Source organism: Hemibagrus wyckioides, linkage group LG09 (genome assembly GCF_019097595.1).
Source record: "Hemibagrus wyckioides isolate EC202008001 linkage group LG09, SWU_Hwy_1.0, whole genome shotgun sequence".
NCBI lineage: Eukaryota > Metazoa > Chordata > Actinopteri > Siluriformes > Bagridae > Hemibagrus > Hemibagrus wyckioides.
In genome coordinates, this window is record NC_080718.1 from 9385922 (window position 1) to 9397716 (window position 11795).

Consider the following 11795-nt stretch of genomic DNA (forward strand, 5'->3'; position numbering starts at 1 on the left):
ATCACTCAAGGTACACACTACAATAATTCTAAAGCATTAAGTTTTTCTTTTTAACAGATTTCAGTTACAGTGATAAGATCTTCCCTTAATCTACTTAGTTACCACAGACTTAGTGGATAAATGAACTCAGAAGCAATTTCTGTGCAAAATGAAATAAAGTTAAATAAAGTGTGTTAACTGTTCTGTGTGTGTGTGTGTGTGTGTGTGAGCAGCCATCTGGCTGAGCTCTGTCTGATTCAGAGTGAGTCACTACTGTTGTATATGCTTGTATATAAGAGTTGCATTTGTTACAGTGTGTGGTCCAATCTCTATGAATGCTTTAAAAACCACACACCAATATACTAAATAATGTGTCAGACAGCTCTTTCTCTCTCTCTGTCACACACACACACCTCCCCTGACCCATTCATATCTGCATTTAATGAAAAAGGGCATGTTGTTTTACTTGGAATGGATTAATAAATAAAATGGGTTGAAATATACTTGGCTGGTTGTCAGTATACCTGGGCATAGTACCATAGTATCACCCTACGTGAGGGAAACACTGCTGCAAGAATTCTAATTGGAAAAGCGGAGTTTGCTTGCCAGACTAGCAGACAGGTTACTGGCTGTTCATGCTCCATACCAATGAGTGTGTCAAGACAAATGTGTGCTAACTACCCTTTAGCAATCAGTGTTAGCCCACTACTTGTACATGTTTATCTTAATATTTCCTTTGGCTGTGTTACAAAACACAAGATACACTACTTAATAAGGTGTTGAATATGAGAATAAGTTGAGTGTTAAGAATGCCACCTACTCATGATACTGTATTAGTGGGATGTGGTTTGGACACTTCTGTCAGTAGATGTCCAGAATATGCTGGTGATTTATCTTTAGCACCACCACAATGACAGTCAATCAGTCTTTGGTATAGCAGAGTTAGATTCTAGCAAGCTAACACTGCTATAGGGTTTATCAGCCAGGTTACTACTTCTGAACCCTACCTATGGCTACAATTCAAATTGCATGGTAACATATAATATGATTAGCCAAAACAAATCAGTGTTCTATATACTGTATTTATAAGTAGAGCTGTGGTAACAAATACACATTATCACAACATGAATTCACCACACCATTACTGTAGGTGTAAAGTGATTGTAATCTCATTTTATAATATTTAAATAATTACATTGCATTCTACTAATAATAATAACAGAACAGCATAGTGGCACGACAGATAACATTATGGCCTCATTTCTTCTATCCTGAACTCATGTTACTGCCATTGTTGTGTTCAAAGATCTCCCTGTGTCTGGTGTAGGTGATGCCCTATGATAGGCTGCTGTGCCATCCAAAGTACTGTCCTGCCTTGGATGTCATATTCCTATGTTTCTGAAGAAAAGAATGTACTGTATGTACGAATGAAGAATAGACATCTGACTGCCCTGCGGATAATCAGATCAAGATGCTGGATATATATATTATTTCGATTCAATTTATTTGTAAAGCAGCTTTAAAGAAGTATAGATACATAGAGAAAAAAAATTATAAAGTTTAATTTTATCCCTATTTTATCCCTAATGAGCAAGGCTGAGGTGATGGTGGAAAGGAAAAACTCCCTTAGATGATATGAGGAAGAAACCTTGAGAGGAACCAGGCTCAGAAGGGAACCCGTCCTCATTTGGGTGATACTGGAGAGTAAATAATGTAAATCTAAATAATTTCCTTTCTACAACAGACACCAAGGGCTCATGTGCAACTATTAGGTCAGTGTAGTTTCTGAGTTTATTATAGACACTAATTCCTTGCTGTCACAAGCTGACAGATGCAATGCAAGTTCTGTGATGGTGTGATAGTCTCCAAGTGGTTCTGTCCCCAGCAGTCCCCTGGTCACAGGCTGTCCACAGCATCAAACAAAGAGAGAGAGAAAGATATTAGGTATGCTTGTGATCATGTGATGTTTAAAGACACTGTAGGTTATATGTAAAGTGCAGGCAGGGACATCGACAAGACTAGTTATGACAGTATTACTAAAAGGAAGAGCCAGAAGGTGACAGACATGAAGGCTTCCCAGGACATAAAGAGTCCAACCACTTCACAGTCAGCAAACCTGAGCGACTTGCAAGGGTGGTAAGGTGAGAGCATCCAAACATCCCAGTACACCGAACACTCTGTGCCCATGAACCTTCCAGATCTGCTCATTTACCTATGAAAAACTTGACTAAACAAATGTCTGGATTTAGACATTGAGACTGTGTCTGAATCCTGAACACTCATTGAAAGGCTGTTCCATATCTGTGGGTCTTTGTAACCTTTGGACCTTTGACCATTTGATGGTGGCTGACCTTATCTGAGGCAAGCAAGATATCCAGTAACCTAGATGTTTATCTGGGTTCCTTTTTGACTTTATGGATGAGATTGGAAAGAGCGTGTGTCTGGGTGAATGATTGCACAACAAATATCTCTGACTCACAACTAAAATGACAGATAAGATCAGTCCTGCTGTCAAGAAGACCAGGGAACTGTGAAGCTTAGTGATTTGATGTTTAGTGATAGAACAAAAAAGCTGAAGAAGGTTATAGAAAGATCAGCAAAACTTTGAACCCTGCTACGGGCACTCTGAAAGCCATTATAACAAAGTTGGAGAAGAAAAGGCACAAATCAGTCACTAACAAGATCAGGCCATCCTTCTGCACACCTTAGTGCAAAGGCAATTGTTGGAGAAAAGCTACAACACTGAAGTGGTTACAGAGCTCACTGACTACACACAAAAATGAACTCAGCAGTCATCAAGAATGTCATCATCTCTTCACAGATTTGGCCTCAGTGGGCCAGAAGGCAGCCATTTCTGAAAAAGTCTCCTGGAGTTTGCTAGAAGTCATGTGAAAAATTTTTTATTGCTTTTGGAAAAAAGATTTTCTGGCCTAAATTTGAGGTATTTGGTCTAAACGCAACACATTATGTCACAGACTAAATATAGCCCAACCTAGATAACACCATTTCTACCATCAAGCACAGTAATGGTAGCATCAGTTGCTTTTCAGCAGAAAGATTTGGTGCCATCAAGGGCATCATGGATGCAGCCAAGTAAAAGCAAATGTTTGAAGAGAACCTGTTTCCAGTCAGCCAGAAATCTCTGTCTAGAGTGAAAATTTATGTCCCAACAGGACAATGAGCCAAAGCACAGGGCAGAAACTACAGGAGTGGCTTGAAAAAAGAAAGTTTGTGTTTTGGTGAATCAAAGTCAAATACAAATGTTCTTTACTTAATCTGGGAGAGTTGGAGACAATTTGTATTGAGGAAATTGAACTGCCAAAATTAAAATGGGCAAAGCTAATAAAGGCTGTGCAGAGATAAATCAACACTGTAATTGCTGCAAAAGGACTGTGCACTTATATATATATATATATATATGTAATTGATTACACACACACACACAGATATGGCTTAAATCCCGGTCTGTAAAGCAATTTCACACATTCTTGTTGACTTCCCTTTATGACTTGGGAATAGTGTACTGTAGTGGTCAAAATATTTCTGTTTTCACGTTTAAAACCAGAAGTGGTCAGATCATGGTCTAGACCAGACCTTTTTGCTTCTTTTGAAAAAACTGGAAAACAGTGAAAAAACACTGTTGATATAATACTGCCGATGTAATGGTAATATAATTAATTTAACTAATTTTTAGATATTTTTCTAATATATCATATAACATAAAAAGTCTCTTAGTAAATCTCAGTAGAACTTTCTATCTAAGTAAGTTAAGTAGTCTTAATTTGTCACATATACATTACTACACCATGAAATTCTTTCTTTGCATATCCCCTCCTTGTTGGGGTAGGATTGCAGGGTCAGCCATGATGCAGCGCCCCTTGAGCAGGGCAGGTTGGGGGCCTTGCTGAAGGGCCCAATGGTGGCAGAACCCAGAGCCTTAATCACTTGAGCCACCACCACCTCCTTTTAAGGTAGCTGAGTGGATAATTGATCTGCATTTCCACAGTGGATAATTGATCTTCATATTAGATTTAGCACAGGTTTTATGCCCTCTTTCATTTCTCCAGGCTGGGACTGGTACTGGAAGAGCTCACCCTGGCCAAATCCACATCACAAATCTGAATCCCTTGTATTAATTCACGGCTATGGGAGAGAGCACGTTGAATATTAACCACTAGTCCTCCTGGGCCCCCATATGCTTCAAAACAATGTTTTTCCCAAATCAAGAAACTTATTTATAGTTGACAAAAATAATTGCTACTTTTAATTGATTAAATTTACTTTAGTTTAGGTGTTAACTAGACACACAGCACTTCTGGGATGCATAATCCAATTGTCTTTGAGCTTCAGATCACAGACTTATGACTGTCATGGACTGATTTTCTGGTAGAGAGCAGAATTCATGCTTTCATTAAGTCATTTCTTGTATTGTCTGTGTAGCCTCTAAAGCAGAGATGGGACGTGAGTTAGGTCCAGTGGTGCTTGAGTTGAATATTGACCTCATGACTTGTCTTGAAAGTGAACCTTGAAACTTGGCTGGGACACTAGACTAAAGTATCATGAAATTTCTGCTTGGAAAAAAAAACACGCACAAAAAATAGGATTGTCAATCTCAACACAGTAAATCGAAAAAATAAAAACCTTTAATTTTCATCCTTCAGTGTACATTCAGTTATGTCAGTTCCTTGACTGCAATGCTAGCAATGTGTTGCAGTGCAATTTCTGTGCAGATTGCAGTGGTAATTAAGCACAACACTCTAAAACTGGAAGCTGTTTTCATTGTCATTAGTTGAGTGCGGATGAATGAACACCTAAAATGAAAATAAATAAAATAAAATAAAAACATTATGCATCTGGTTGCCATGTGAGTTGTTAGCCTGATTATCTTTAAATAGATCCTAGAAGAAGAGAAATGACAATGAGTCCAGTGAGGTGTTTGAGGATGCCATAGTAGAAGCGGTGGTACTCACAGCACTGTTTGTCCCATTTACATTTATATTTCTGGCATTTGGCAGACGCTCTTATCCAGAGTGACATACAAAAGTGCTTTAAGTCTCTATCAGTGAACACATTAACACTGGTTCAATAGGTTACACACTTAGGATACCATTAGCCTACAATTGGGTTTTTTTTTTAAAAACATGTAACAATGCATAAAAACAGGGAAAAATAAGAGCTAGTTTAAGTGCTTCAGGAAAAGGTAGGTCTTCAGATGTCGTTTGAAGTCAGTGACTCGACTGTACGGACATCTAGGGGAAGTTCATTCCACCACCTCGGTGCCAGAACAGAGAACAGTCTAGATGAATACCTACCTTTTACCCTGAGAGATGGTGGGACCAGTCGTGCAGTGCTAGTGGATCGGAGGGAGCGAGGTGCAGTGCGAGGAGTAATAAGATCTTTGAGGTAAGATGGTGCTGGTCCATTCTTGGCTTTGTAGGCAAGCATCAGTGCTTTGAATCTGATGCATGCAGCTACTGGAAGCCAGTGGAGGGAACGCAACAGTGGGGTTGTGTGGGAGAACTTAGGCAGGTTGAAGACAAGCCATGCAGCTGCATTTTGGATCATTTGCAGTGGACGAATTGCATTCAGAGGAAGACCTGCCATTAAGGAGTTGCAGTAGTCCAGTCTCGAAATAACCAGAGATTGAACAAGCACTTGAGTAGCCTGTGTGGATAGGAATGGTCGAATCCTTCTAATGTTGTACAGAAGAAACCGACATGAGTGTGTCACATTAGCAACATGGGAGGAAAAGGACAGTTCATAGTTACCCCAAGGTTGCTAGCAGTGGCTGAAGGGGAGATCATCAAGTTGTTCAGAGATAATGCAAGATCCTGGGCTGGGGATGAATCACCTGGGATGACCAGCAGTTCAGTTTTGCTGGGATTAAGTTTCAGCTGATGAGCTGTCATCCAAGATGAAATGTCCGCCAGACACACTGACATCCGAGCAGAAGCAATGGTATCTGAGGGAGGGAAAGAGAAGATAAGTTGGGTGTCATCAGCATAGCAGTGGTATGAAAAGCCATGTGAGGATATAACTTTGCCAAGAGAGTGGGTGTTGAGGGAGAAAATGAGAGGACAAGCTTATTATCTTAATAAGTTTATAAGCTTATCTCAAACAGCTAATTAAAAACAATTCGTTTGAGAATTTTTGAAAGATGAGAGACGTGATACTTCTTTGGCACAGGCACCCCTTTGTGGCTGGCAAAATTCAAGGAACATTGCAGTAGGAAGTCCTTACAGAGAGATCCTTCACTTGTGAATTTGTGTGGTGCAGGCATTGGTGTACTAGCTGCTAGGACTGGAGTACGGAGTGATGTGGTGGAGGTGAGAGCATGAGAGAGGAGATTAATTTTTGTTTCGTGGTCAGCAAGACACTGACACTGCTCTCCCATCTGTCATTAAGCAGTTACAGCATACCAAGCAATCTGGGGTTAGATTATGTCAGAGCATCTGTCATATACCATGTCTATAAATGTGAGGTTAATATACACATAATAAAATATCAGAATGTGCACGTTAATGTAAAACTATAATTTGAATGATATCCTCTATGACTATCAGAGGCGCTGTGATATAAAGTTAATCCACACCGCCTGTCTACAATATCAAATTCATGAATTGACAATATATTTAGCAAAATAAGTATATGGATATTCTCTATTCATCTGAGTGTATGTGTGCATTGTGCCCTGTGATGGGCTGGTGTCCAATCCAGAGATCCACTGCGATCCTGACCAGGATAAAGTGCTTACTGGGGACTTTAAGTGAGTAAGTGAGTGAATTTCTGAAACCACACCAGCAATTCTTTATTTTCTAGGTTGAGATTTTCACTACAAGAGGCTGAAGAGACAGAATTTTCATGATGCCAGTGAGGTGGCCACTACAGATAAGTTCAGGCTGACAGGGGAGACTCACCAGCTCAACTAACACCAAGGGCTGATGAAACAGCCTCTACAGTCAAGTCCATACCAGAGTTAGATGGGGCAAGGGAGTGACATTGCACTGGGGATTACACAACAACTGGTCCCTGCTGACCTGATGAGAGCCCATCAGACCATGGATACCTTGCCTGATGGTCCAGGATCTTCTCAAAGCTGCAGTGAATGTGTCAGCAGTCACACCTTAAAGGGCTTCCCATTAGCCACTGCACCTCATCTGATCATGGCACTCATCTCACATGCCTATTTGCACCTGTTTATGTTTCACACTAGTATTTACATCATGGTTGTATTGTGCTCTTTGTCTAATGTCTGTTGCAAGCAACACTGTTGTGTGCTATCTAAGTCATGTCATGTTCATGTACATGCATATGTATATGTAATGTTTTTTTAGTTTAGATTTGTTATATAGTACTAGTCTTTGTTCATGTGTGTTCCACTGTAAATAAAATGCTCTGTATTTGCATCAATCTCCACCTACAGTCCATGACACATGGTAAATGAGCTGACTTTTGCTGGAAGAGACAGAGAAAGAAAGCTGGAGATCAACCCTCCCCCTCTGTCTTTATAGCACAACACCAAAAATTGTCATGGGAGTCACAACACTCAAACAAGCTGAGAAATGACTGTGACAGAGCAAAAGAGTGTAATTAAGTCAGGAAAAGTTCACACATTGTAATGTCATTAGTTGTATTAGCTGTGTGTTTTATTTATGTGACTGAATGGCAACACTTGTTTACTACTTCAACAAGCCTCTTCCTCTGACCATGACTAATTCTAACTCAATTGATTTCATGACCTCAGTTATAATTTGAGATCACTCTATTGAACGCCAATGGAAAGCCGAAATATGGTTTTCTTAAAAACATTTTAACTTGTATTCTGCATTATAGGACTACAATAATGTAGATGGTGTTGTGTAAAATTGATGCACTGAGTAATGTAACTATGCTTACCTTTTCCTATTTATTGGCATTTCTGCAATCATCACATATGTCTAGCTTTGTTTAGCAGGCACAAGCCTTTTGTTGGGTTAGGAGAAGCAGTCACTCCCAGTCTCACAGCTGTGACACACACACACACACACACACATGCACAAACCCAGTCCTGCGGTCAAAGGGAGGGACCTGAATTTCACCAAGCACGCCACTGCAAACTTAGTGAACTCTGTTTTCCCTTCTCGCTGCAGGGAATTATTGTGCATATAAGAGCCCTTGCTTTATAGAGTCTGAATACAAGTGTGTTGATATAGTTGTGTTTAATAGAATTAGTGTGATGTCACTCTGTGCTCTGTGTAACAAACCACATATTTTCAAATGATGAGGCAAAACAGCCTCTTTGTCAAGACAGACTATCATAGAAAGCATGCCTCTAAGTGACGATGATCTGTCTCTTGAACCACAACAAGCACCCCTCCCTTTTATCTTTTACTCTCTGCATTTGTTCACTTTTGTTTTTTATGTTATGATAGCAAGAGTGAAGTCGTCACCAGGTTCACCCAGCATGTGGTGAATGATTATGGAAAAAGCGAACTCGCTGACCCTCCAACTGCTCACTCACTGAGTGAGACTGACAATGAAAGACAGAGAAATGCCTGCCAGCAACACACAGTCCCGTTCCCCAAGTGCTCAAACTGCTGAATGGTGAATCAAAACATCAAATTACTAGTTTCATATGTGTCAATTTCATAAGGAAGTGTTTTAGGTAAAGACACCAGATGGGGATTAGAGTGAAATTAGTGTAGATACACTTATTTCTATTTCTTTTCTTTTTTTGCATGAGCTTTCAGAAATGGCTATTACTGTATTACCCCATCTGTCTTTCACCCCACTTTTTTGGGCAGTCTATTGTTTCTCAACTGTAACCTCTATCTCTTTCCTACTCTCTCTCCCCTTCTCCACCCCTCAGCTAGCTGTTTTTCCACGCTGACTGTGCTGATTTATTCCAGGCCTGGACCACAGCCAGCTCCTCTGAAACAGTCTCCTGAGTAGCTGGCATACTCTAGCCAAGTCCCAAAGGCAATCAACAAAGTTGTAGATTTTGCGCAATCCTGCTGCAGGCCTTAACAGCTGTGGAACACGTTTCCCCTCCCAGCATGCACCTCTGCTTCCCTCAACTTTCACCTCAATGAACATTACTACTGCTTCCACTGGGGAATGAAGGCATGTAGTGTGTCAAAAAATCATCTGACAAAATTGCTTTTGCAGAGCAAAACAACAAAGAATGGTTGTATGTTTGTGCTGCTCAGTTTAATTAAATGTAGTTAAAATAATGGGCAATTTAAAAAGTATTTTTCCTGAACTTGTAAGTACTTGGCTTTTCCATCTTGACAGGTACATTACAACCTTCCAACAATCCTAAGAAATATTAATTGTGTCATATTGGTGGAATCAATCAGTGGCTCCAAACTTTTAACTTTTTGTTTTGTTCTGCTCTCATTTCCGGAGTGGATGATTGGCTAATAATAGATAAAGGATGTACCTGTGGTAAAATAAACAATTATAGATCTAAGCCACGGATCTGTAGTGTGCTGTTTATATGAGCACTTACACAATCTCTATTTGCAGCTAATAATCAGATACAATCGTAGAACTATGTATGATTTGAGACTACTTATGTGCAATTTAAAAGTGATGTTTGGTTTGAAAAAATATCTAGAAACTAGAAATGTTTTTTATTGTTGGTTTTGCAGCATTTTTGATGATGCTGTTACAAGTTGCTCACTAACAAGGTGATAAATATTCATATAGTCTTTAAGACACCAGGTGTTTCTGTAACTTGTAATGTGTTTGTCCTTAGGCTAATAATAAATGTTGTTCTCTATGACCATTTAATGATTTGTTAGCTCTTACGGAAATGGATGTTGCTGGCAAATACAAAGACTTTTTAGTGCATCTTGTGTGCCCTGTTTAATTTCTGTTCTGTGTAATTGAAGTAAACTTGTTTGGCGAATACATAATAACTGATAGTAAAAAAACTCATCAGTGCAATCAGATGGATATCCTGGACTAAAAAAGAATATATGCAGACACTGTGCCCTTACATAGTCCTAATGCTAGTTTTTACTCACAATGTTTGAGGCATGATGGTCTTGTCAAAGTCTTGGTTCCTCAGCACCAGTGAGGTTAGGCTAAAGAGGAGATGTTAGGGATGAACCTCTAGTAGTACCCCATAAACCACAAAAAGACATGAATCTGTTGCTTGGTGGTAGGTTGTGGGTACTCTTTGACTGCCTCAGTCTTCTTTTCCTGTTGCTTTAGCTGGCGGTGTTTGATGCAGTACCCCAGGTACTGTCTCAGTCATAGTAGATGACACTTCCATAGATTTGTTGTTAGCCTGGTCTTTCAGAGCTTGCTCAGGATCTCTCTGGGGTAGTGCAGGTGGTCCACCCACATCGTGCAAGTCGTACAAGTAGGTCGCTACAAATTCCCAGATGTCTTGGGCAAGGGGTATTTGCCAGTTTAAGGTCCAGGGTGGAGACAAAGTGGGCTCTTCCCAGGTGCTTCACTAGATCATCCACTTAGGGCAGGGGGTAGACTCTAGTTGAGCAGATCTGGATGAGATTGGCACCACCATGAAGGGGCTAGACCAGGGGCTGGCAGATTCCTCAATGTTACTAATACTCAGTCGCCTGGTGACAGGTCTCTGGGACTCTGTAGAGCTGCTGTCAAACCACCACTTCCTGTTACCCCAGTTTCTTCCCCCTTATCTACAACCCATTGCAACATCCTCTTCAGTGTTTGGTTAAACTGCTCAACCAGGCTGTCTGTCTGTGTGGTAGGCAGATGTCCTGATGCATACCCAGCTATGACAGGCTAAACAAAGACATGGCACAGGTTCACTTTTTCAATTCAATCCAAATCATAGCTAATTTTAACTCTTTGGCTGTTGTCTTAAGGTGTTGTTTGTCTAGACATTCTTCCTTTCTCATGATGAAAAATCTCACCCTTTTCTTTCCATAAATAGCGATCATTATGGCCACACAGTTCAAATTTTTTTTTTATTTCACCAGAGAATATTCTTCTGGTTGTCACCTGCAAACTTCAGCCTTGCTTTTTAATGCCTGGGGATAGAGTCTTCTGCCAATAGCCATTCAGATCTTGGTACCTAGTGGGTCCAGCTACTTCACCCATTCCTTTGTTGGTGTCATGGGTTTCAGATGACACTTTTGGACCAAAATTCAAAACAGGGGAAGCCTGAAGGAGGACAATATGTTAAATTTGCTACCATATAAATTCCCAAATTGATATTTGACTATAAAGCTACTCAGCTCAGAGTTTTTGAGGCTATCATATTATTTTGAACACAAGTCTCTAGCTAATGCTTAATTAACAGCCTTCATGACTTGTCTGTGAGTCAGTTTCAGTCACACCTCAATTATTGTTTTATTGCCCTGTTATGTCATGCTAGATGCTTAGCTGTTTGCCATGTTGTAATCCACTCTGAAAAGTGTAGACAAAACACAGGGGGCACAACAAGATTAGCATGGGTAGAAAGCTGCAGTGTTTAAATCACAATGATTTATCCTCTATAAGATGTTGAAAGTCCAATGTTTAAGGGTGTGTTAATCATATCTTCATGTTAGTAAACAGAATAGTATCTTAAATAATCTCTTGCAAACCCAAATACTATAGATACTATATACTATATACTATAGATGAAAATGAAAATCCCCTGCAATTTGCAATACACACCAAGGTGATGGACATGTTTAATACTTTGTACTTAGAGTTTTGAGAACAAACATATGTGACAGATTTACTGATATAGCCTGTCACTAAGAAAGCTTTAGTTGACTATCTGCTGCACCGTTCAGTGGTTTTCTTGTTAGAGTGCACTAGAATTTGGTGGTTTTCTTGTTAAAATGTTAAAAAGG

The 11795-nt window shown here is 39.8% G+C and overlaps 1 long non-coding RNA gene across 1 annotated transcript; it reads right to left on the bottom strand.

Moving 5' to 3' along the window:
- Nucleotides 1–1625: 1625 nt before the first annotated feature.
- On the bottom strand, nucleotides 1626–7979 carry LOC131358821 (uncharacterized). The gene is made up of 3 exons (XR_009205700.1): nucleotides 7876–7979; nucleotides 5748–5941; nucleotides 1626–1882 (listed from the first exon to the last, which is right to left on the bottom strand). It is a non-coding gene; the product is annotated as an uncharacterized LOC131358821 (long non-coding RNA).
- Between the last annotated feature and the right edge of the window lie 3816 nt (nucleotides 7980–11795).